The 27,307-nt window shown below is 36.9% G+C and overlaps 1 long non-coding RNA gene across 1 annotated transcript in view; it reads left to right on the top strand.

The window, feature by feature from the left end:
- The first annotated feature begins 850 nt into the window (after positions 1 to 850).
- LOC112678622 (uncharacterized) overlaps positions 851 to 27,307 on the top strand; it is a 43,879-nt gene continuing 17,422 nt past the window's right edge. The window contains exons 1-2 of the long non-coding RNA XR_003147708.3: positions 851 to 940; positions 23,170 to 23,237. This is a non-coding gene — a long non-coding RNA (uncharacterized LOC112678622). The remainder of the gene's footprint in view (positions 941 to 23,169; positions 23,238 to 27,307) is intronic.

Below are 27,307 nucleotides of genomic sequence, written 5' to 3'. Positions count from 1 at the left end.
AAGTTTAAGAATAGGAATAAATTTTACGAAAGATATATAGGGTCTTTATGAAGAAAATCATTAAAAATTATAAGATTCATTATAGACCTAAATAGACATTCTATACTCATGAATAGAAAGACTCAATATCATAAGAATGTCAGTTTCCCTCAAAGTAGCCTGTAAATTCATTGCAATTCTAAACATAATCCCTAAAAGATCACCACAAACTGGGAGAAGATATTTGTAATGAGTATACCCAACAAAGAATGTGTATCTTAGCTATAAAAAGAATCATACAAGCTAAGAGAAATAAGTCAGAGAAAGGCAAATACCATATGATTTCACTCATATGTGGAATTTAGGAAACAAAATAAAAAGCAAAGGGAAAAAAAGAGAAGCAAACTAAGAAACAGACTCTTAACCATAGAGAACATTCTGACGGCTACCAGAGGGGAAGGGGGAGAGGGATGTGTTAAATAGGTGTTGGGGATTACAGAGTACACTTGTGATGAACACTGGGTGATGTATGGAACTGCTGAATTATTATACTGTATACCTGCAACGAATATAACACTGTATGTTAATTAACTTGAATAATAACAAAAACTTGAAAAATACAAGACAAAATAAAAGCAAACAAAATAATATAGGAATATAGGCAGTATAAATGTGGTGGTTTAAAATACATCATAAAATCTGTCCATAGTCCTTTCAAAAGGTAGAGTTAATTCCCCTCTCCTTCAGAGTGAGCTGGGTTGGTTAACTCATGTCCAACAATAGAATAAGATGGAAATGAGAGTATGTATGTGGCTTTTAAGACTAAGTCATAAAATGCATTATGACTTCATCTTTGCTCAATCTTGGATTACTTGCTCTGAAAAACACTAAGTGCCATGTCATGAGGACACTCAAGCAGTCCTGTGGAATGGTCCAAATAGCAAGGAACTGAGGTCTCATGGTAAGGAATTGAGGACTCGACTAAATAACCATATGAGTGACCTCTATTGGGAGCAGTTCTCCAGCCCTGGTCAAATCTTCAGATGACCACAGTCCCAGCTGTGGGATGTTATGAAAGATCCTGATACAGAATAATACAGCTAAGCCACTCTCAGATTTTCTAATGCTCAGAAATTATGAGATAGTAAATTTTTGCTCCTTTAAGCTGCTAGTATAGGAGTAATGTGTTATAATAGATAATTAATAAAAGATAATAAATACAGGCAGTTATACCTTAACAGCATAGTGACTAAGAGCACAAATGCTGAGCCAAACTGTCCAGATTCAAATTCTGGCTTCACTGCTAACTAATCATGTGACTTCAAGTGAGGAACCATGCGAATATCATATAGGATATTCGTTTACTCATATAGGACCACTATGAGGAGTAAATAAGAGTTGATACAAATAAAGCACCAAGGAGAATATCTGGTCCACAAGAAGCATTCAAGAAGTGTTAGCCACTGTTATTAAATCACAAAAGAGGGCAACCTGGGTGGCTCAGGGCAACCTGGGTGGCTCATGGGCAACCTGGGTGGCTCAGCGGTTTAGCGCCACCCTCAGTCCAGGGCGTGATCCTGGAGACCGAGGATCGAGTCCCACCTCAGGCTCCCTGCATGGAGCCTGCTTCTCCCTCTGCCTGTGTCTCTGCCTCTCTCTCTCTCTCTGTGTCTCTCATGAATAAATAAGAAGATTTAAAAAAATAAAAAATAAATCACAAAAGAGTAAATGTGAATGGAAATTTAGATGCTCAACCTCATTAGAAATTAGGGAAACAAAACCACAATGCGACACCATTTGGTCTCCCTAAAACTAGCAAAAAGTATAGTTTGTTTGAATGATGATTAATGTAGGTATGCTCACTGTGTGATTATTTACCATGATGTATGTGTGTGACATGAGCACTTTTTTGTGTGTAGGTTATACTTCAATTTGAAAGTAATTTCAAAAAAATAAATAACACAATATACACAGAAATCCAATCCTCTCCCTCACTCTACCCTTACCCGAGAAAACACTCTGTCAATATCAAATATGGAAAAGATGTGGAACAGAAGAACTCATATCTTGCTGGTAGGAGTATAAATTGATACAGCTATTGTGGAGAACAATTTGGAAATATTAGCAAAGTTGAAAATGCACAAGTAATATTTTACCTGCCCAATAATACATCAATTTGCACTACCCATTTTTCTGTATCTTCTTTAAACTTTCATTCCTGTTAAGATGTTGAGGTAAGAAAGAGGCAAAGCATTCAATGACTGCTTTAAAATTCTGTGACCCTTGACACATTTATACTCTTAAAAAGTCTCCCATAACAAGAGAGAAATGATCATTCTGCTTACTGACTCAGAAACAGCATGTAAAACATGCCTGGCATGCTGAGCACTCTGGATGTGCCTCTGAAAGGAAGAATTCCTAGATAAAACAGCAGTCAGGACTTTAAAAAAGCAGAAAGACTAAAATCCTAAAAAGGATTTAAGAATGAGTTATACTTAGGGGCAGCAAGCAAAGAGAGTGGGAGAGGGGACTGCCTTACAATTAATGTAATACTTTCTTTTGTACTCTTTAATTATAGTAACATATATATAACATAAAATTTAGCCATTTTATCCATTTTCAAGTGTACAGCTCAGTGGCATTATGTTCACAATATTGTGCAACCATTACCACTATCTATTCCCAAACTTTTTCATCACCCCAAATAGAAACTCTTAAACAATAGCCATTAAACAATAACTCTTCCCTGCCCTAGTCTCTGGAAGGTAACCTCTGTTCTACCTTCTGGCTCTATGAATTAGACCACTCTAGGTACCTCAAATAAGTGCATTCCTACAATATTTGTCCCTTTGTTGCCTGGCTTATTTCACTTAGCATAATATTGTCAAGGTTCATCCATGTTGTAGCATGTATTAGAATTTCATTCCTGTTTATGGTTGAATAATATTTCATTATATGTATATGCCATATTTTGTTTCTCCACTCATCAGCTGATGAACACTTGGGTTGCTTCTATCTTTGGATTATCATGAATAATGCTGCAATGCTTGATATTTAAGTATAAGTGTGAGTCCCTGTTTTCAATTCTCTAAGGTATACACATCAGAGTGAAATCGCTGGGTCATATAGTAACTCATATTCAGCTTTGTGAGGAACAACCAAACTGTTTTCCACAGTGAATACACCATTTTTTCCTTACCAATAATATACTAGGGTTCTCTTTATTAAACCTTGCTGACACTTGTTATTTTCCTTTTCTTAAAATAGCCATTCTAGCGTGTGTTAAGTGGTATCTTATTTTGGTTTTTGATTTGCATTTTTCTAATAATTAGTGACACTGAATATTTCTCAAGTACCTATTGGCAATTTGTAGATCTTCTTTGGGGAAATGTCTGTGTATTCAGGTCTTTGGCCTACTCTTTAATTGGGTTGTCTTTTGTTGTTTACTTTTAAGAGATCTTTATATACTCCTGATATTAAAGCCTTATCATATATATGAGTTGTGAATATTTTCTCACACTCTGTAAGTTGTCATTTCTCTTTCTTGATAATGTTTTTTGATGTATAGAAGTTTTATTTTTCATTTTGATGAAGTCAAATTAATCTATTTTTTAAAAAGATTTTATTTATTTATTCATGAGAGACACACAGAGAGAGAGGCAGAGACGTAGCAGAGGGAGAAGCAGGTTCCTCACAGGGAGCCTGATGTGGAACTAGATCCCCGGACCAGGATCATGCCCTGAGCCAAAGGCAGATGCTCAATTGCTGAGCCACCCGGGAGTCCCTAATCTATTTTTTTATTTTGTTGTTTATGCTTTGGTGTTTAAGATTCTATTGTCAAATCCAAAGTCATAAAGACTTACCTCTAAATTTTCTTCCAAGAGTTTTATCATTTTAACTCATATATTTAGGCCATCGATCCATCCAGTACTTTCGGTGGATAAAAATAAAATCTCCCTTGTAAAGTCACAGGGAAATCATATAAACTATCTAAAATCATTTGAAAGAAAATTTAAAATAGAGTGGAATAGTTGTGAATCTTCTAGTCTCAATAGTCTTCTCTCCTGACTAAACAATTGCAGCAGTGACCACATGCAATCTAATGAGAGCCACACCCTAAGGGAAGAATCAATGGGAAAAGTCATTTATAAAAACTATAAAAAGATCTTGGGCACTGCTGGCTGATAACTGGCCCATATGGCGGCCAAAATCTTTTGGCTTTCATACCATTTGAAAGAGCACTTACTTTAAATAAGATCCATTTGGAATAGGTAATTACTTTTACTTCAAGAACCAATGACCCAACCAGAGTCTTACTATAATTTCTAAAAAGTAGTGAATAAATGTGTTTATTTTTTTTAAGATTTATTTATTACTTATTCATGAGAGACACAGAAAGAAACAGAGAGGCAGAGACACAGGCAGAGGGAGAAGCAGGCTCCACACAGGGGGCCTGACGTGGGACTCAATCCCGGGTCTCCAGGATCATGCCCTGGGCTGAAGGCAGACGCTAAACCGCTGAGCCACCCAGGGATCCCTGAATAAATGTGTTTAGATAAAACTTGCCAACCACAAGAGTTAAGACAAATGTTGTGAGGATGGCACTAGATATCAGAAGATGCCACTTTTGGGGCATTAGGGGGTTCTTAAAACTTCGTAAGCCTCAGTTTCCTCATTTGTTAGAAACTGTTGAGAAGATACATAAAAATATTGCTCTGTCTTTACTTGCGCTCACATCTTATTTTCAGGAACTAAGATATTGTTAGTGTTTAGATGATATCATCTTTTAGACACTCTTAGTCTGTTCATGCTGCTATAACAAAATATCATTGACTTGGAAGCTTATAAACAACTGAATTTTATTCCTCTTAGTTCTGGAGATTGGGAAGTCTAAGATCCAGAATCAAGGAGGGATTTGGACATATTCATTTAGTTGGTCAGTCTTGCAACAAAATTTATTGAGCATCTCATTGCAAGAAACACCCTAGATGTGTCCCCTCCCTCTCAATGAGCTTATTGTCTAGTTGTTTAACAAGGAAAGATGGTTTAAGAGTGAATTGTTGTGATATAATAACCCAAATTGAGCTTCAGAGTTCCCATAGATAGTGAAGTTTAAGCCAAGACATGAAAACTGAGAAAGGACAAAGATAGCCAAGGGAAGTAGAGAGTGTTTTTGGACAATAAGAATATCATATGAACTAGATTTTAAAGGGAGAATGGTTCTTCAGAACAATATTCGAAAGCTCACCATGGGAGAAATCGCAGAGGAAGATGGCAGAGTAGGAGGATCCTGAGCCCACTTCCTTTCATGGACATGCTGAGACAACAACTACATGTATCTTACTCTGAAAATGATCTGAGACTGTCAGGGAAGACCTTCCACAGCTGGTCCTAGAAAGAAGCACACACCAAAAAGGATAGAAGAGGCAGAGATGAGATCAGGAATCAAACCCCCAGCATAACTAACAACAAATGGAAAGGACATCACAAGCACAAAAGAGAGAGGAGATCAGACCCCCCATGAGGCACCACTCCCCCACTCCCACCTGGCCCTGGGAAGGCAAGTCCACATGATGTCTAGCTTTGAAAAGTCCACTGCGGTTTAGGAAACTGAGTCTCTGTCCTTAAAGAACCAGCACACTAAATTGGCCAGAGACACAGCACAAAACAGTTTGAAAAGCATCTATGGTATACTTGAAAGGGATTTATTACTAATTTTGCATGTATACCAGAGAAGCAGGGATCTGCACATCTCTCTGGGAACAAAAGGGCTGGCTGGTCCTGCCAATTCTAACATTCTTCATCTATCTCAGTGGTACCCCAGCCCCACCCTGACATTCCCCTACAAACCAATCCTAGCCAAACCATCACCCACCACTATCATCTCTACCTTCACCACCATACCCATGCCTCTACAAAGCAGATCCCACATCACCATCCTCAGTGGGCAGCAGCAGCCAGGATCAGAACACCTCCAAAGTGACTCCTGCCCTGTTGAAGAAGGAAACAAACCCTGCTCACCAGTTATAACCATAGCAATCACAGAGACTAATTGCAGACAAATTAGCTAAGTGCTTACCCTATCCACTAATGATCCCAAGGCAGGTATAGGCAGACCTCTAAGTCAGCAGCAAGAAAAGCAAACCCTGCCCATCAGCATGCCCACACTAGCTGCAATTGGTCCTCACAGCCAGCCACACAGGAAGCTAGTCTTGCACACTGCTGTACCCACAGTAATCACAGCTCACTCACAATGGGCACAAATATACAACACACACAGGGAACACCCTTGAAGCATCTGGTTCTGATGACCAGGAGGATTGTACTACCAGAGGCACTACAGGACTTCTACATAATGCCACTAATTTCAAGATCAGGAAACATAGTTAACCTACCTGATACTTAGAAACAAACACAAAGTGTAATATGAAATGAAGATACAGACGAATATGTCCTAAATGAAAGTATAAGACAAAAATCACAGAAAAAGAGCTAAACAAAATAGAGATAAGCAGTATTCTTAATCAAGAGTTCAAGGTAATGATAAAAATACTCACCAAACTTGAGAGACAAGTGGGTGAACTCAGTGAGAACTTCAACAAAGAAATAGAAAATATAAAAAATAACCAATCAGATTGCTGAATATAATAACTGCTATGAAAAATACAGTAGAGGGCAGCCTGGGTGGCTCAGCACTTTAGCACTGCCTTCAGCCCTGGGTGTGATCCTGGAGTCCCGGAATCAAGTCCCCGCCGGGCTCCCTGCATGGAACCTCCTTCTCCCTCTGTCTGTCTGTCTCTCTCTCTCTCTAATGAATACATAAATAAAATATTTTTTTTAAAGAAAAATACAGTAGAGGTAACTAACAGCATATTAGAGGATACAGAAGAACAGATCAGCAATCTGGAGGACAGGGTAATGGAAAATTACCAAGCAAAATAGCAAAAAGCAAAGAATAATAAAAATGAGGATAGGTTAAGGGGCCTCTTAAACAAGGTAACATTTACATTAAAGAGGTCCCAGAAGGAGGAAAGAGAGATAAGGGGGCAGAAAACTTACTTGAAAGAATAACACCTAAAAATTTCCCTAACTAATGAAGGAAACAGATATTCAGGTCCAGAAATCACAGAAAGCCCCAAAAAAGATGAACCCAAGAAGGTCCACACCAAGATACATAACAGTTTAAATGGCAAAAATTAAAGAGAATCTTAAAAGTAGCAAGAAAAGAATAAATAGTTACATACAAGGGAAACCAATAAGGCTATTAGCTGATTTTTCACCATAAACTTTATAGGCCAGAAGAAACTGGCATGATACATTCAAACGGCTGAAAGGAAAAAACCTACAAACAACAATAATCTACCCAATAAGATTATCATTCAAAATTGAAGGACAGATAAAATGTTACCCAAACAAAAGTTAAACAGTTCATCACCACTAAGCCAGACTTAAAAGAAATGTTAAAGGGAATTCTTTAAGTAGAAAGAAAAGGCCATAACTAGAAGTAAGAAAATTATGAAAAGTAAAAACTTTACTGGAAAAACTAAACACAGAGTAAAGGTAATAGATGAATAACTTACATAACTAGTAAGGAGACTAAAACACAAAAATAGTTAACTCAATTATTATCACAAAAATTAGTGAAGAAATACACAAAATATAAAAGTGTAAAACATGATATCATATGCATAAAAACTGAGGAAGTAAAACTTTAGTGCTTTCATAATGTATTCCAAATTAAGCAACCATCAACTCAATATAGACTGCTATGCTCATAGGATGTTATATATGAACCCCATAATAACCACAAACCAAAAAGTTACAATTGGTACATAAAAAATAAAGAGAAAGAAATCCAAGCATAACACTAAAGAAAGTCATTAAACCACAAGGGAACAGAGCAAAAAGAAAAAGAAAGGAAGAAAAGAACTTCAAAGACAACCAGAAAACAAGTAACAATATGGCATAAGTACATACTTATCAGTAATTACTTTAAATGCAAATGGACTAAATAATCCAATAAAAAGACAGAGTAAAAGACTGGATAAAAAAAATAAGACCCATCTATTTCTAGAGATCTTATTGTACAACAAAGCATCTATAGGTAACAATATGATGCTGTGGACTTTATGTCAGAGGATAGATACCATGTAAAATGTTCTTACAAGGAAAGTACAAACAAAAACAAAAGAACACAAGGAAATTATTTTAGGTCATTGGTATGTTTATTGTCTTGGCCATAGTGATGGTGTATCATGGATATGTATGATGTATGAACTCTTCTAGATGTACATCATTAATATACAAAAATTTTTATAATAAATTTATTTTTTATTGGTGTTCAATTTACCAACATACAGAATAACACCCAGTGCTCATCCCGTCAAGTGACCCCCTCAGTGCCCATCACCCATTCACCCCCATCGCCGCCCTCCTCCCCTTCCACCACCCCTAGTTCGTTTCCCAGAGTTAGGAGTCTTTATGTTCTGTCTCCCTTTCTGATATTTCCCACACATTTCCTCTCCCTTCCCTTATATTCCCTTTCACTATTATTTATATTCCCCAAATGAATGAGAACATATAATGTTTGTCCTTCTCCGATTTTAAAATATCAATTATACCTCAATAAATCTAAAATAAGGGGGAAAAGAAAACCTGTCCACCATCAAAAGTTGATATTAGAGAAGGTTGTCTGTTCATGCAAGGTAGTTGGTAATATGAAAATAAAATACAATAAATGAAAAAAAAAAGACCTATCTATATGCTGCCTATAAGAGAATCCTTCAAATGTAGACACTTACAGTCTGAAAGTGAAAGGATGAGAAAATACATTCCATGCAAATTAAAGTGTAAAAAAACTAAACTAAAATAAAAAGAAACAAAAAAATCCACTGGGTTAGCAATACTCATATTAGATTAAATAAAATTTAGAACAAATATTGTAACAAGAAACAAGAAACGTCATCACATAATGATACAGGTTATAATAAATATCTATGTATCCAACACAGATGCACCTGAATACATAAAGCAAATATTAACAGACATAAAGAGAGAAATTGACAGTAACACAATAATAGTAACAGACTTTAAGTCCCCACTAACATCAATGGATAGATCATCCAGATAGAAAATTTAAGAAAAAAAAGGGGGCAGTGGCTTTAAATAACACATTAGACCAGTGGACTTAACAGAACACTCCACCCCACAATGGCAAAATACACATTCTTTGCAAGTACACATGGAACATTCTCCAGGATAGATCACATTAGGCCACAAAACAAGTCTTAATAAATTTAAGAATATTGAAATCAAGTATCTTTTTGACTACAATAATATAAAACTAGAAATCAATTATAAGAAAAAAATAAGAAGAAATACAAGCAAGTGGACACTAAATAACATGTTTCTTTTTTTTTCTTACATGTTTCCAAACAACCCATGAGTCAATGAAGAAATCAAAGAGGAAATCAAAAAATATCTGAAAACAAATGAAAATAGAAACACTGCAATTCAAAATCTTTAGGACACAGCAAAAGCAGTTCTGAGAGGGAAGTTTATAGCAATACATGCCTACCTCAAGAAACAAGAAAAATCTCAAATAATCTAACACCTGATGAACTAGAAAAATAAGAACAAAAAAAGACCAAAGTTAGGAGAAAGGTGGAAATAATAAAGATTAGAGTAGAAATAAATGAAATGGAGATGAAAAAACAATAGAAACGATGAATAAGACTAAGATCCAGTTCTTTAAAAAAAATAAACAAAATTGATAAACCTTTAGCCAGACTCACCAAGAAAAAGAAAGTACCCAAAATCAGAAATGAAAAGAAGTTACAACTGAAAACATAGAAATATAAAGGATTATGAGACTACCATGAAAAACGTGCCAAAAAATTGAAAAACCTAGAAGAAATGGATAAACTCCTAGAAACATTCAATCTTCCAAGACTGAATAAAAAAAAATAGAAAATCTGAACAGACCAAATAATTAGTAATAAAATTGTATCAAAAACCAGTAAAACTCCAAACAAACAAAAGTACAGGACCAGAGGGATTCACAGGTGAATCCTACTAAATATTTGAAGAATAGTTAATACCTGTCCTCAAACTATCCCAAAAAAGTAGAAGAGGAAGGAATGCTTCCAAGTTCATTCTATGAATCCAGCATAGATTCCCAAACCGAAAGGAAGAAAAAGGAAAATTATAGACCAGTATCCCTGATGAATGTAGATGCAAAAAATCTCAACAAAATATTAGCAAACTAAATCAAAAATACATTAAGGGATCCCTGGGTGGCCCAGTGGTTTAGCGCCCATCTGCCCAGGGCATGATCCTGAAGACCCAGGATCGAATCCCATGTCGGGCTCCCTGCATGGAGCCTGCTTCTCCCTCTGCCTCTCTCTGTGTGTCTTTCATGATTAATAAATAAAATCTTTAAAAAACAAAACAAAACAAAAACAAAAATACATTAAAAGGATACTTCACCATTATCAAGTAAAATTTATCCTAGGGATGCGAGGATGGTTTGAAATACACAAATAAATCAATGTGATACATCACATTAACAACATGAAAGATAAAAATTGTATGATTGTCTCAAACATGCAGGAAAAGTATTTTACAAAATTCAACATCAATTCATGATAAAACCTCTCAACAAAGTGGATGTAGAAGAAACATACTTCAACACAATAAAGGGCATATATGACAAACACACAGATAATATCATATTCAATGATGAGAAACTAAAAGTATTTTTCCTAAGATCAGGAACAAGACAAGGATAGTCTCACCACTTTTATTCAACATAGTACTAGTAGTCTTTGCCATGGCAAATAGACAAGAAAAAGAAATAAGAGGCATCCAAATTGGTAAGGAAGAAGTAAAATGGTCACTTTTTTGCAGATAACATGCTACTATATATAGAAAACCCTAAATATTCCATTAAAAAATATTAGAACAAATAAATTAATGTAGTAAAGTTGCAGTATACAAAAATCAACTTATAGAAATCTGTTGTATTTCTATACAGTACTACTGAAATAGCAGAAAGGCAAATTAAGAAAACAATCTCACCAAAAAAAAAAAAAAAAAATCTCATTTACAATTGCATCAAAAAAGAATGAAATACTTAGGAATAAATTTAACCAAAGGTTTAAAAATGTGATGAAAGATGTAAAAGACTTATACTCTATAAAGCGTAAAAGATTAATGAAAGAAATTAAATACAACACAAACAGATGGAAAAATATACCATGCTATGGATTGGAAGGTTAATATTATTAAAATAGCTAAAATATTCAAAGCAATCTATAGATGCAATGCAATCCTTATCAAAATAACAATAATATTTTTCAAAGAACTAGCACAAAATATTCTAAAGTTTTTGTGGAACTACCAAAGACCCTGAATAGCCAAAGCAATCTTAATTTAAAGAACAAAGCAGGACGTATCACAATTCCACATTTCAAACTATCCTACAAAGCTATAGTAATCAAAATAGTATGGCTAGCACAAAAATAGACACATAAATCAATGGAATATAATTATTACAAGCCCAGAAGTAAATTAACACTTATATGGTCAATTAATCAGTGACACATGTGACAAAATATGCAATGGTGGAAAGACAATCTCTTCAATAAATGGTGCTGGGAAAACTGGATGTCTCCATGCAAAACAATGAAACTGGACCACTGTCTTACACCATACACAAAAATAAACTCAAAATGAATTAAAGACCTAAATGTTAGACCTGAAACCATTAACTGTTAAGTCCCAAAAGAAAACATGGCAGTAATTTCTTGGACATCAACCTTAACAATATTTTTCTGGATATATCTTTTCAGGCAAGAGAAACAAATCAAAAATAAACAATTAAGACTACATTAAACTGGAATGCCTGGGTGGCTCAGCGGTTAAGTGTTTGCCTTTGGCTCAGGGTGTGATCCCAGGGTCTGGGATCAAGTCCCGCATTGGGCTCCCTGTGAGGAGCCTGCTTCTCCCTCTGCCTATGTTTCTGCCTCTCTCTGTGTCTCTCATGAATAAATAAATTAAATGTTTTTTTTTAAAGACAACATTAAACTAAAAAGCTTTTGCACAATGAAGGAAACCATCAACAAAATGAAAACACAACCTATAAATGGGAGAAGATAACTGCAAATGGCATATCCAATAAGGGGTTAATATCCAAAATATATAAAGAACTCATGCAAGCATGTTTCAACACCAAAAAGACAAATAGTCTGATTTTGAAACAGGCAGAAGATCTGGATATATATTTTTCCAAAGAAGACATCCAGATGGTCAGACACATGAAAAAATGCTTGACATCACTAATCATCAGAAAAAGGCAAATCAAAACCACGATAGGATATCACCTCACACCAATTAGAATATCTAGGATTAAAAAGACAAGAAATAACACATGTTGACAAGAATGTAGAGAAAAGAAAACCTTTGTACACTTTTGGGAACGTAAATTGGTGTAGCCACTTTGAAAAATAGTATGGATGTTCCTCAAAAACTAAAGATACAATACAATCCAATAATTTCACTTCTGGGTATTAACACACTTTGAAAAGATGTGCACTCCTCTGTTTATTGCAGCATTATTTACAATAATAAGATATGGAAGTAAACTCTGCCCATTGAGAGATCACACACACACACAGACACGCACACACATGCGCAGGAATATTACTCAGCCATTAAAAAAGAAGGAAATCTTGCCATTTGTGACAACATGGATGGATCTAGAGGGTATTATACTAAGTGAAATAAGTCAGACTGAGAAAGAAAAATACCATATGATTTCACTTATATGTGGAATCTAAAAAAGCAAAGGAAGAAACAAAAAACAACAAAAAGAGAAACTTATTATTTTATAATAAGTCATGAGGATGAAAAGTACTATAGGGAATATAGTCAATAATATTATAATAACTTCGGTGGTGACAGATGGCACACTCATTGTAGTGAGCATTTTGTAACATATATAATTGCTAAATCACCACACTGTATACTTGAAACTAATATGTCAGCCATCCTTCAATTAAAAATAAAAAGAGGAAAAAAAACACACCAATACCAAAAAATAAAAGAAAGAAAACTTACATTAAATTTTTTTTTTAAATAAGAAGAAAAAAGCTCACCATGACTAGAACACTGAGTATGAAGAACAGCAACAGAAAAGATTTCAGGGGCACCTGGGTGGAACCCACCTCAGTGGTTGAGCGTCTACCTTTGGCTCAGATCGTGATCCTGGGGTCCTAGGATTGAGTCCCGCATCGGGCTCCCCAAGGAGCCTGCTTCTCCCTCTGCCTACGTCTCTGCCTCTCTCTGTCGTGTGTCTCTCATGAATAAATAAATAAATAAAATCTTTTTAAAAAAAAGTTTTCAGTAACACAGGTGTCAGACTAAAATGTTTGGCTTGGCAAATGGGAAAACATTAAAGGGCTTTAAGGTAGGAAAATGAGAACCTGATTTCAAATGTAGAAAGGACTCTGGCTTCTAAGATGAAGAAGACGTAGCCACACATTTGGTTTGGCAAGCAGTCATGGTGATCTCATTCCCCTTTGCCAGGACTGGTCTGGCAATGGATGTGTGACTAAGTTCTGGCCAAGGAGACATAAGGCAATCTCATGGGGAGCTTCTGAGGAAAATTTCCTTTCACTGGGGAGAACGAGGGGAGGAGTACACATTCCTGCCAAAATTCATTACCTGAATCCAATCATGAAGAACATCAGGAAAGCCCAAACTGAGGGACAGGAAACAACTGACCTATACCCAGGAATCATCTGGAACAGGCATGAAGATGAAAGCTGACATGCTGAGGAAGGCAGCATAACGATGGAGATCACCTGGGTCCCTGACAATTATATTTTACCACTGAATTAATCAGTCGTAGATCTAACTTCCACCAGAATCTACACGGTTTATTGTTTAAGCCAAGTGAACCTTTTCATTTTATACCACATATTTAAAAAATGATATTTATATGACACACTGGGTAAGCAGTTGAGGATGTTCAGGGGTAGCTCCCAGGGGCTCCAGACCACACCAGGCTCTTATTTGGTTGCCCCAGGGTCTGAGGAGACCAATATCGCAGAGCACTTGCAACCAACCTGCTGCACACTATTTTGTGCCTAGGCACACTGGCTGGGAAATGCTGGCTAAAGCCACACTTAGTTGGGCCTTTTGTTCTTTGTAGCTGAAAGCATCCAACTATCTGGCTGATAACTAAGTTAACACACGGCCCACTCGGCCCCCCAGCCTAAAAACCCAAGGGCCGTCCTGCACTCACTCTCATCCTTCACTCCCTTAGGCCTATCCTTGTGCCTCTTTGAAATCTCCACATTGTGTCCCTCACTTCACCCCTACTGCCAAGGCCTTCACCCGGATGACCAAAAGTAGCCTCAGATTGCCCTACCTCTTCAACTCACTGATCTTTTTTTAAGGTTTTTATTATTTATTTATTTATTATTTATGAGAGAGAGAGAGAGAGAAGCAGAAGAAGGACAAGCAGACACAAGGCTCAATCCCACAACCCTGAGATCATGACCTGAGCTGAAACCAAGAGTCAGATACTTAACTGAGCCACCCAGGTGCTTCTCCAATTAATTTACTGATGTTTAATCTGCACTAACACGGCCAAAAACTGCTCTAAAATGCAAGTCTTCTCAGACTATCACTCTCCTCTAAATCACTGCTGGAGGGCAGCCCTGGTGGCGCAGCAGTTTAGCACTGCCTTCAGCCCAGGGTGTGATCCTGGAGACCGGGGATAGTGTCCCACATCGGGCTCCCTTCATGGTGCCTGCTTCTCTCTCTCTCTCTCTCTCTCTGTCTCTATGAATAAATAAATTTTTAAAAATTAAAAATAAATAAATAAATCACTGCTGGAGGCCACCAATCTCAATCTTGTGTCATGAATCACTTGAGATGAGCATCATAGATGTTATTATTTAACATAAATTAGAATATATCCAAATTTGTCCCAATAATGCTATCTGGGACATTTACATTCTGGGATTCTTTTTTGAGTTTTAGGATTTACTAGAAGAACACTGAAAATTTCTGCAGCCACTATTTACCCTCCTATCTTCCATACTATATAAGAGATTAGATGAAGGGAATTATTTTAGCTTTGAGAAAAGAAACCCTTCCTGCTAGATAGGAGTGAAAGAGAAAAGGATGGACAAAAATACCCAAAGAATTGAAGAAAGAATTTGAAACATACAAATTTAAGAAGTCTTAATCTTTTTAAATAATAGGTATCTTTGTATCAAGAGAAAGTATCCTGGATATCTTATTGGACCCCCAAACTTTATCCTTCTCTGAGCCTGAGAAGCTGAACTGATGAGCCAATAAGACCCTTGCCTCCAAATCAGGAGGAGATTCACCATTGGGAGACCTTGATAGATCAGGGCATGGAGGAGATTGAGGTTGGGTGTTTTTCCCAAAGTCGCTATTAAAAACCACAGCTTGGCTATGTGCTGATTAATACCCGAGATCACAGGTGCTTCCAGGTCAGGTCTTCATGTTACTACCCTCCGGGTGTTCTGCTAAGCATCCCTTCCTGTGTGTCTTCAGGATGAAGGTGGTAATAGCCCCCCATGTTGTCACTACCTCTAGGATACCTTTGGCTTCCTTAAATCTTGCGCATCTCTTTGTAAAATAATCCTCTTATTAAACTCTCCTCAAATTAGTCAGTTTCAGAGTACTGTCTGTTTCCTGCTGGGACCTCCAGTGATTTTGAGTCCACAGTATGGGATTTGGGTCAGGCTGGAGGAGAATGGAAAGTTTTGACACGGTCAAAATGAAGAATGTTCTAGGTGTTTACTAGACAAGCCCATGACATACATGTACTCCTTCACATCTTTTGGGACAGAAAATATTTAAGAAACTGATGATTTACTGGACTGAAACTACTAATCAACAATAAATTTAATTTTTATAGTTATTAATCAATAATTACATTTTTATTAATATATATTATCACATCTTTTTAAAGTAGGCTTCACAACCAGCATAGAGTCCAATTCAGGGCTTGAATTTACATCCCTGAGATCAAGACCTGAGATCAAGAGTCAGATGCTTAGCTGGCCAAGCCATCCAGGCGCCCCTATATTATCACATAACTGACCGCCAAATGATCAATATTTTTCACTATGCGCCTACTGAAGTTAGCTGTGTTTATACACCTACCTTGTTTCCTTATCCTCAATTAGGTAATCTCTAAATTCCTTTATGACTTCATAATTCTGTGATGATACGAATATTAAACCCAGAAATAAAAACCGGGAAGAGAGAGAAGTAGAAACGAGAAGGAGGAGCCAAGAACACATTCCTCCTGTCTATACCTCTGTACTTTCTCCATAAATCTTTGCAATACCACCAGCACTGAATAGTTCTCTTCTCTAAATACTGATAGCACAGGTGATTGGTATCACAAAATCCAGCATTCTGTTATAGGTTTTATGCCACTCTCTTATCTATAAACATAGCCCAGATGTCAGTTCACCCTTGCTTTTATGCCTCGCCATTAGCCACAAGCTCATCAAGAGTAAGGACTCCATGGGACACATGGGCTTCCCGCTCAGCCGATAGTCTGCTTGAGATTCTCTTTCTCCCTCTGCTCCTCCCCTGCCCATGCAGGTACACACTCTGTCTCAAAGCAATAAATCTTTAAAAAAAAAATTTAAAAAAGAGTAGGAACTACACAATGTATTTCTCTATCCAGTGTGCCCAACACATTTTTGTCAGATATTCAATATATGTTTAAAGAATTGAAATGATGAACACATACTGATTTCCATGTATTTCTGCCAAGAACATTTCCCACACACGTTCATTTATGTTTTCATGGGAAGAAAAAAAGTAGATGGCATTTTGAGGCATGCATTATTTTTCTCCCAATTTGTAACTATTTATATTTACAGAACTGCTATGTTAGTTATGGTAAGCTAGGATGTGGTTACAAACAGATGCCAAATTTCCGTTGCTTAATATAAAGAACATTTTGCTCTAGTACCACAAATGTATCCCCTCTCAGTTCTGGAAGTCAAAGAAGTCTGGTGAGCTCAACTGTTCCCTTACTCTGGTCTCGCAAGGTTAAAATCAAGTTGTCAACCAGCCTGTGCTCTTATCTGTAAATTCTGGGGGCAAATCTGCTTCTAAGCTTATTCTTATTTCCTTCCTGGCTGTCAGCCAGTGTTACCTTTTAGCTCCTAGGGGCCTCTCTCTAGTTCTTGTACATGGTCATATGGCCCCTTACCTCTCAGGATCAACAGTGCAGTACCATTAGTCCTCATGCTTGGGAATGCTCTGACTTCTCATTCTTCTGCATCTCTTCTGCCTCCAGCCAGAGAAAGCCTTTTGCTTTTAAGAGTTCATATAATTAGTTTGGACCCATATGGACAATCCAGGGTAATTTCCCCTATTTTATGGTCTGACATCTTAATTATATCTGCCAAGCCCCTTCTGCCATGTAATATAACTTATTCATGTGCTCCAGGGATTAGGGTGTGAACATCTTTGGGAGGATCATGGCCTACCATGTATGGTGTGTTTTATACTCATGCAACACACTGTCCTGGGTGCTTTACATCAACTGATTTAATTTTCACAAAAATCTGATTTGGTACTTCAAATATCATAACTTTTTTTGCAGATGAGAACCAAAACAAAAAAGGTGAAATAAGCTTTCCAAAATTTCACAGCTTGTAACCCAGGGGCTCTGGCTCCCACATCTGTGCTCTTTACTGGTACACCATAGTCCCTCTATAGGACTGTTTCTGCAGCCAAGAATATGTGTTGTCACAAAATGTCAGAGGAACACGTGGATGGTTCAGATTGTCAAAATTATCCCAGGCTCAGCCAATATAAATGCTTGGCTGTTTTTTCTTTTTATATTCAACAAAACTACATTTTCCACAAAATTCTTCCGAATACTTAACTAAACCTATATCAATCTTACATTTGAGAATAACCAACTTGCCCAGGAGGGCATTTATTAAAAATTAAAGTCAACCATTTACCTAAATAAAAAAGCAATTTGCTAAGAAATATATTTCAATGTGTTGATTGTAAAGAGATTATAAAATTTGGCTTTTAAAAACATTATATATATTGTCTGTAATATGACTCCCCAAAAGTTAAAGAATCTGTTTCTAGTGTCCAAGATTTATATATAGTCAAAAGAGATTACTAGATGTCTTTTTAGTGGAATATTAGTCTAGTTGCTTTAGTTATCTATTTCTGAGTAACAAATAACCCTAAAATTTAGCAGCTTTAAAATATGTACATTTATTTTTTCTATGGGTCATGAATCCAGGAGAGGCTTAACTTGGTGGTTCTGGCTCAGTTTTTCATGAGGTTGGTGTTGAGGAACAGCCTGGGTTTCAGTTATCCGAAGGTTTGACCAGTGCTGAAGGAACATTTCCCAAGATGGCTCATTCACAAGGCAGTTCTAGGAGGCCTCTGCTCCTCACCATATAGGCCTCTCCACAGAGCTGCTTGCCTGTCCTTAGAACAAAGTAACTCTCTTCTCTGTGACTGAAATTGGTCTAAAATTTATTATCATTGTAAACTGAGAGAAGCGTTGAAAGGAGACATAAAACCATTACTACCATTAATTTTTAGAAGCTACCACTATTTATCAAAAAGAACCTAACTAGGGGATCCCTGGGTGGCTCAGTGGTTTAGCGCCTGCCTTCCACCCAGGGCGTGATCCTGGAGTCCCCGGATCGAACCCCACGTCGGGCTGCCTGCATGGGGCCTGCTTCCCCCTCTGCCCCTCTCTCTCTCTCTCTCTCTCATGAATAAATAAATAAAATCTTAAAAAAAAAAAAAAAAGACCTAACTGACATAGGTGAATTCACATCTCACAAGTGGCAAAAACAAATCAAAATCTTATCCACTGACCTCAAAGACCATGTTCACTCCTCAACCTCACACTGCCTCACAGAATTATTGTTTTTAACTGTTTTCATTGTTGCAAATAACCTTTACTAGCGATTTTTAGTGAATATTTGTGGATCATGTGATTTGCATTTTATATAAGCTCAATATATGAAAATCTGAGTTTTTTCAAAAAATAAATGGTATAAGATTTTGAGATTCTTCATTTTGCAAAAGGTCTAACACGACTTGATTCCTTTCAAAAGAAAACTCTTCTGGTTCATTTAAAATGTGATTTCACTTATGAAAAATTAATATACAGAGAACATGAGCAAAGACAAAGTGAAAAGGATAGGGTGTTCATGGAAGAATGAGTAACCCAATTTGGCTGGAATATAATGTATATGTCAGGAAGTGCTAGAGATAAACCTGGAAAGGTAATTTTATTATAATTATGTATAAAATGCACATATGACTCTGCCTTATTAGGCTACATCTGCTTAGTCTCAGGAGTATCTAATCAAAAGCACCAACACAAATTTAATTAAGAAGGTATTGATATGTAATAGAGAATTTCTTTAAATTACTTTATTGTTATAACATATATCATGAAGGGCACATATCTTAATGGTATAGCTCAAAAGATTTTATATGTTAACTCCCTTATAAACACTACCCAGATCAAAATACAGAACAATTTCAATATCCCAAAAGTTTTCATATACCCTAGTTAATCCTTTCCCTCCTCAAAACACGAAACCCAGTATTCTGACTTATATCACCACAGATTATATTTATTTATTCTTGAAGTTCATATAATTTGTGTCTTCTTTCACTTATGTTTACAAGTGAGATTGTGAGATTCACCTATGAGATTCACCTATGTAGTTACAAGTAGTTTTTTATTGTTGTGAGGTATTATTCCATTGTATGAGTATGTATTTATAATATGAATGTCATAATTAATTCTTCCATTCAGCTGTTGATGAGTATTTGGATTATTTCCAGTTTGGAACTATTATAAATTAGCAATGAACATTCTTCCACATGCCTTTTGATGTACACTGTTTATTCTTGTTGGGCATATACCTAGGAGTAGAGTTGGGTTATAAATGATGCATAGTAAGTTTTAAATGTGTTCTACCAATTTACACTCCCATCAGCAATACAGGAGAATTCCAACTGCAATTGTTCCACATGGTTCCCAAACACTTGTTATTGTCAGTCTTTTCATTTTAACCATTCTGGTAGAGATATTGTAATGCCTTGTTCTGGTTTTAATTTCCATTTTTCATGATGATGTAGAGCATTTTTTTGTTTTACTTTGCCATTAAGTTATGCCCTTTTGTTTTTTTGTTTTTTTTTTTTTTTTTTTTTTTTTTTATGATAGTCACAGAGAGAGAGAGAGGCGCAGAGACACAGGCAGAGGGAGAAGCAGGCTCCATGCACCGGGAGCCCGATGTGGGATTCGATCCCGGGTCTCCAGGATCGCGCCCTGGGCCAAAGGCAGGCGCCAAACCTCTGCGCCACCCAGGGATCCCAAGTTATGCCCTTTTGTAAATAAAGTGCCTGTTCATGGAATGAAGACTTCACCCAAGGTTTTTTTTAAGAAATAAAGGTATTTATTTCTTAAAAAATAAATCTGAGTGGCTCAGTTGGTGAAGCATTCAACTCTTGACTTTGACTTAGGTCATGATCTCAGGGCTGTGAGATTAAACCCCATGTGGGGCTGCACTCGCAGTGCAGAGTCCACTTAAGATTCTCTCTCTCTTTGTCTGCCCCTGCCCCTGTTCACACATTCTCCCTCTAAAATAAAATCTTTAGGGCAGCCCAGGTGGCTTAGTGGTTTAGCGCCGCCTTTAGCCTGGGGTGATCCTGGAGACCCAGGATCAAGTCCCAGGTCAGGCTCTCTGCATGGAGCCTACTTCTCCCTCTGTCTCTGTCTCTGCCTCTCTCTCTCTGTGTGTGTGTGTGTGTGTGTGTGTGTGTCTCATGAATAAATAAATAAAATCTTAAAATAAAATAAAATAAAATCTTTAAAAATAAATAAATAAAAAAGAAAGAAAGATGTAAGCTCTTATGTAACATAAAGTGAACCCTCCCCCCAAAGGAATCCTTCTTAAATATCTTTTTTCTTTCTTCTCATGACAGTTGCTTCATTTTTTTCTTCTCCTATGCCTTCACATAAAGATAAAACTAAATATAAAATTTTTTTCTACTTCTCCCCCACACTTTCACTAAAAAAATCCCTTCGTTCCTGCTCTACAAGATAATAGCTAATCAAAACTTACTCAGCAAAATGAACGCTTGGTTCACACCTACTGAGTCATAAACTTGCTGCCTAGGGAACCTCAATACACCTCACTCATAACGGGTCCTAAATCTACTAGTCTATAAACTCCTTCCTTTGAATTCAAGTTATCTTGCTTATAAGTTAATTTTACTTGCTTAATTTCTACCTGTTCTCAGTAGAACCAAGTTCTTTGTTGTATTCAACATTGAATCTCAAGTGCCTAGAATGAATCCCTGACACATAGAGGTGCTTAATAAACACTTGTAAAATAAAGGAAGATTAAAAAGAAATATCAATTACATGAAAAGATGCTCAGCATCACTCATCATCAGGGAAATGCAAATCAAAACCATAATGAGATACCACCTCACACCTCTTAGAATGGCTGCCATCAAAATGACTAAAAATAAGAAGTGCTTGTGAAGATGTGAAAAAAAGGGAAATTTGTGCATTGTGGGTGGGAATATCAATTGGCACAGCTACTATGGAAGATAGTGTGGAGTTTCCTCCAAAAATTAAAAATAGAACAACCATATGATCCAGCAATTCTGCTTCCAGGTATACACCTAAAGAAAATGAAAACAGAGGTGCTTGGGTGGCTCAGTCAGTTAACCATCTGCCTTTAGCTCAGGTCATGATCCCAGGGTCCTGGAATAGATCTCCCTCTGCCCTTCCCCTTCACCTTACTTGTATTCTCTCTCTCAAATATATAAATGAAATCTTTTAAAAAATAAAAGAAAATGAAAACACTAATTTGAAAAGATAGGCACACACCCATGCTCAATGCAGCATTATTTACAATAGCCAAGATATAAAAACAATCTAAGGGTACATCAACGGGTAAAGGAGATGTAGTATGTATATAGGTTTTATATTTTTTTAGCCATAAAAAAGAAGGAAATCTCACCGCTTGTAACAATATGGATGAACTTGAGGGTATTATGCTAAGTGAAATCAACCAGAGAAAAACAAATAGCATATTATCTCACTTCAATGTGGAACCTAGAAAAAGAAAAGTCTAAGCTCAGAGATACAGAGAATAAGGTGATAGTTATCAGACATGGATGGGGTAGGGGTGGACAAAATAGATCAAAAGAGTCAAAATGTATAAACTTCCAATTATAAAATAAGTCCTGAGGGTTTAATGTACAGAATGATGACTATAGTCAATACATCATGCTATCGGCTGATGAAAGGATAAAGGAGATGTGGTATATATACACAATGGAATATTATTCAGCTATCAGAAAGAATGAAATCTTGCCATTGCAATGATGTGGAATTAGAATTTATTATGCTAAGTAAAATAAGTCAGTCAGAAAAAGACAAATATGATATGATTTCACTCATATGTGGAATTTAAGAAACAAAACAGGTGAACATAGAGAAAGAGAAGGGAGAAAAAATATAAAAACAGAGAGGAAGGCAAACCATAAGAAACTCTTAACTATAGAGAATAGCCTGAGGGTTGCTGAAGAAGATATGGGTGGGGGGATGGGCTAAATGGTTGATGGGCATTAAGGAGGGCACCTGTTGGGATGAGCACTGGGTATTATATGTGTTAAATCACTAAATTCTACTCCTGCAACTAATACTACACTATGCTAACTAACTTGAATTTAAATTTATTAAAATAAAGTATGTTGGATAATGCCTGGAATATAGCACATGTTCAACAAATGTCAGCTTTTATTATTCAGGGAAAAAAATAGTACTACATTACATATTTGGAAATTGCCAAGAGTAAGTCTTTCAAGTTCTCATCACAAGAAAAGAATTATAACTATGATGATAGATGTTAACCAGACTTACTGTGGTCATTTTGCAATATATACAAATATGAATCATTATATTGTACACCTAAAATAATGTAATGTCGATTATACCTCAATAAAAAAAATAATTCTAATACTTTGTCTTAAAAAAGTACTAAGAATATTACAATTTCCTTCCTCACATCTAATCCCCTGTATCTGAAACCATCCCAATTTCAGATTCAGTATCCACATGTACCCAGTGAAGCCTATGAACTACTGAAGAATCCAATTCCACCCTTCTCAAGGTAAGGTACCCTGTCAAGGTGAAGCACCCCTCTGAAGGTGAGGTCAGGCTGCGTAATCTCAACCATATGATCCTATCTTCTGGCCATAGCTATTTTAACCCAGTGTCAGCTAGTGAGATTGAGGGAAACACTAACTGAATCCTTCAGAGGTTTTCTTGCTCTTTCGAGAACTCTTTTGGAAACCATCTGTTCCTCTCTTCACTGTACAACCACCTTCACCTCAGATGTGGACAAGGAAGCAGATAACCCAGGGGTTGTCAGCAGCTCTCTTGTAATGTCAGCCTTGGAATGGAGATGACACAATAGAACATGGCAAAGGAGAAATACAGGTTTTTTGTGACATCGCTGATCCGCTGAATCAGACCAACCCTGAAGCCTGACCTACTACTTACACAAGTCAATAAATCTTTATCTTTTAAGCCAGTTTGAGTTGGGTTTTGTGTTTCTTAGAACTGAATACACCCTGGTACAAAAAGGCAAGGGCATTCACTATAGGTAAGAGGATTAGTAAGAGCAAAGGTAGAGAGGAGTAGAACAGCCTAACACTTAGGGGAACTACAGGCGTTGCAGTATCTGAGCATAGAAAAGGAGGAAGGCATAGACAGAATGAGGCTGAAGATGTGGACAGGGTTCAGAATAGGAGACTAAATGTGTGCCATCCCAAAACACATTGATTTTATCCTACAGGTAGTGGGCTAAAATTAAACTTGAGGGGGCAAGGCAGTTGCTTCAGTTTTTATTTTAGACAGGTCACCAGTAGATTCAAAATGGCTTAGCCAGGAAAGAAATTATAAGAACCCAAACAAAGACAGAGGAAAGACACAAATTGGGATAACTAATCTAAGAATTCAGAAGGCTGAACCCACATAGTTAGGTCACCTAATGGATGTGAGGAGTAAAGGAAAGGAAGGAATCAGGGCTTATGCTCACCTTTCTAGCTTGAGTTTCCTGGCAGTTGGTGGCATCATTCACTGAAATGAGGAATACAAACTAATGAGTTCCATTTTTGACAGACTGAGTTTCAGGGGCTATGAGATATGCAAGTGTCGTTTAACAGGTACAATAATGTCCTGCATGGCACTTTTAGGTTTTTAAAATCAATTGCCAACATTTTGTGATTACATTTTTTACATAAAAATCCAAATTTATGCCTTCTCTTGAAAAATCAGAAGATCTAACCATACTGGACCAGTTTTCCCACACAGTAGATTTAAATCATGCATGTGCCCTTCCACTCACTATAATAGTACACTTCCCCATTGTCTTACACCCAGCCTCCTCTATCTGGCTCCCATAGGGATCTGAATTTGCAATCCCTGATGCTGATGCCATTGATGTCATGGGAATGAGTATAATCCCCTAAATCAAGTTCCCATCACTCTCATGTACCTCACATTGTAGGTACATTTCTATAGCATCTGAAGCCCTTCTAGCAACAAACTCTCTGGTTATCATACTCCATCACCTTCTTCTATAGTTGGGTTTGCTGCTACAACTCTGTCTCAAAGAGTGTCTGGTTCCAGGTCCCATGGCCCCTAAGCTCTAAGCTCCCATCTAGCATTTTCCCCTGCCTTTGTCCTTTTAGCTCTTCTTCCTTTCAATAACAGAGGAGTAAACCTCTGTCAGCATAGAGAAGGAAGAGTCAGAAATGGATCAGCCTGGTCAGGACAAACTGAGCTAAACTGGAGGAAGCTAAAGGTTACAGCCTTCCAGGTTCACATGCTAAAGTACCCAGGCTGCCACTTTAACTGAAATGGCAATGGAGGCAGTTATGTCACACTTCTACTTTTTCTTTGCTCCTAGTATCTACACCCCCATACACACTCACATGAATATGCTCACATGGTACCCTCTTGTGGCCAAAATTACCCATTCACCAAAATCTCCTCCCTTTCTCCAAAATAACCCCTTCCCTCCTCAACCATATTACCAAGTACTTCTTTTTCCTTTCTTTTCACTTTTTTGCACACTTAGCATCTCTAAACATCTATATGAGTAAACTTAACTCAGACAATAGTTGGACTTGATAGCTCAGTAATTTGAATTGAGAAGTGAGTAAAACTGAATGCTGCTAAAGATTCTGGCATTAGGAAAGAGAAATCCTAACCTACATGATTCACGGGAAGTTGTATACATTGGAGCATCTACAGTTAAGAGGTTATGAAGCTATTCTCAGTTACGCGCAACTCATGCCAAGAGGAAAACAGCTGTGTTCCCTGTTGCTGATATTCTGCTGATCCTGGGTTTACCTATGCATGGAAGCCTGGCATGTGTTCTTTGTCTGAAAGCATGCTGTTCTCATCAGCAGCCATGTCCATATCGGGCCTGCTCATGAAAACTAAGGAAACAGAAGCTCTTGACTTCCTTTGCCTTGAATTATTGCTTCCTCTCTTGGCTTTCAGAATTGTAAATTGAATCTTATACAGGAAAATGTGTCTTCTGCACACTGGCCAATAGCACCCTCTATTTTCCTCATTTACCAGTTATATCTCATAGATCTTATGTATTTTTAAAAGGGCATCGCAAACAGAATTATTGGTGGTGGTTATGTTTTAGTGATGGTGCAGGTGCTGTGATTTAGTTTAATTAGCAACAATTTTAAATGTTAAAATAGTAATAACGTCTAAATGCCACCATCCTCACATATTTCTGGTTTTTCATACAGCTTCATTCAGTGTGTCCATGTTAAGTATATTATTTTATGCTTTTTGTATTCTTGTCATTTAATATACAATATGCAAGGTTTAATATACAATATGCAAGGTGGTGGTTGTATATTGGGTGCTTGTGGGTAGGATGGTCATCATTCTCACCAAGTCTCAATTACACTTAATCATTTATCAGTACAACATAAATATTTATTGGCTGCTAAACATTATGGACGTTTACTTAAACGGCAATTTTTAAAAATACCTCAGATGTGTTTTTCCACACTAATTCAATTTTCCAAGGACACTGATTGGTGTCCCACAAATCTGACTCAATTCTGGCACTATCTACATAGAGATAGTACCAGTTCCACAGGTTACTATCTCAGTCCCACAAGGCTGCTCCACCTTCAGATGCCAATCAAAAATCCAAGTTATCTCCTATTCTTCCGACCCACTGTCTTTAAATCGGAAGTTCCACAACTCCCTCTTCAAGTTCAATTAATTTGCTAAAATAGCTCACAGAACTCAGGAAAATCCTTTACTTACCAGATTACTGGTTTACTACAAAGGATACAAATGAACAGCCAAATGAAGAGATATGTAGCAAGAGGTCCCAAATGCAGGAGCTTCTGTCCCTGTGGAGTTTGAGACCTGATATGTAGACGTATTTTGGTTTACCAACCTGGAAGCTCTTGGAACCCTGGCCTTTTGGGGTTTTATGGAGGCTTCATTACACAGGTGTGATTGGTTAAATTATTAGCCATTGGCAATTGATTTGACCTCAAAACCCTCTCCCTTCCCCAGAGGTCAGGGGGTGGTACTGAACCAATCACAAGTTTGGTTCCCCTGGCAACCATCCCCATCTTTAAGTGCTTTCCAAAGTCATTCATTATCATAATCTCTGGTGTGGTTGAAAGATTCTTATTAGGAAATCAAGAAACTTTACTGTTCTTATCATTTAGGAAATTCCAAGACTTTTAGGAGTTCTGTACCAGAAATAGGGACAGAGACCAAATATATATTTCTCATTACAAATCACAATATCATACCGTCCCTGTAGATCTAAAGAGAGCATATAACCTTTAACTCTTTACTTCCCAAACCTTATGGAAAGATCAAGTCTGAGAAATAGTGTTCACATAAAATTGCATGAATGCCCTAATTCCAGCATTATTTTATATTTTTCTCCTCCATCAAGCAAGTCCCTAAGCATGCTGCTTAACTTGGACTTTGACTGAAATCTACTATGTTGTGTTCTTAGGGATGTTGATAGAATTGGTCATACCAAACACATCTCAAAACAAGAAGTATAAATGGAAATATGTGAAAATTTGTGTAATCTCAAAAGTCATCAAAGAAATTTAAATAATGAGATGATTTTTTTTTAACGGATAAGAAACACATTACTAGGTAACCACA

The sequence above is a fragment of the Canis lupus genome, chromosome 29 (assembly GCF_003254725.2).
Source record: "Canis lupus dingo isolate Sandy chromosome 29, ASM325472v2, whole genome shotgun sequence".
Classification (NCBI taxonomy): Eukaryota; Metazoa; Chordata; class Mammalia; order Carnivora; family Canidae; genus Canis; species Canis lupus.
Note: the sequence above shows the minus strand (reverse complement) of the source record. Positions and strands in the feature narration are given on the sequence as shown.